We start from the raw sequence: 530 nt of genomic DNA, 5'->3' as shown, positions 1-530 counted from the left end.
TTTATTCTTTTATTAATGTTTAAACAACCATATTTTTCTATATTGATGTCCACAAAATGTACAGAAACGCCATTTTAGACCAAGACATTATTTTTAATTTTAATTTCAGATTTTAGACAAAGATAACTGAAATGTTGAATATCAAAATTTTTGATATAGCTCTACATTACTGTGTTATCATGCTATAAACATAATCATTTTCTGAAACAATTACTTTTATCGCCGAAATAGCTCAGTTGGGAGAGCGTTAGACTGAAGATCTAAAGGTCCCCGGTTCAATCCCGGGTTTCGGCAATAATCTGTTTTTAGATCAAATACAGTGTTATGAATGCCCGTGATTAATATACATATGATACATATGGGAATTATGAGGGAAATCGGACACTTTTTCATTTCAGTATATTTTCAGATTTCTTGGACTAAAGGTTCCAGAGATGTCGCGCCTTGCAAAAGTCAAATTCTTTAAAAACTACACGCAGATTGATGATGATTGATCCAACAATATTCGAAGAGCAATATATGTATTGTAA

The 530-nt window shown here is 31.3% G+C and overlaps 1 non-coding gene across 1 annotated transcript; it reads left to right on the top strand.

Moving 5' to 3' along the window:
- The first annotated feature begins 221 nt into the window (after positions 1 to 221).
- TRNAF-GAA (transfer RNA phenylalanine (anticodon GAA)) lies at positions 222 to 294 on the top strand. Its single transcript has one exon. It is a non-coding gene; the product is annotated as a tRNA-Phe (tRNA).
- The last annotated feature ends 236 nt before the right edge of the window (positions 295 to 530 follow it).

The sequence above is a fragment of the Musca autumnalis genome, unplaced genomic scaffold, assembly GCF_047663935.1.
Source record: "Musca autumnalis isolate F117 unplaced genomic scaffold, ASM4766393v1 scaffold_1, whole genome shotgun sequence".
NCBI classification, from domain to species: Eukaryota; Metazoa; Arthropoda; class Insecta; order Diptera; family Muscidae; genus Musca; species Musca autumnalis.
Note: the sequence above shows the minus strand (reverse complement) of the source record. Positions and strands in the feature narration are given on the sequence as shown.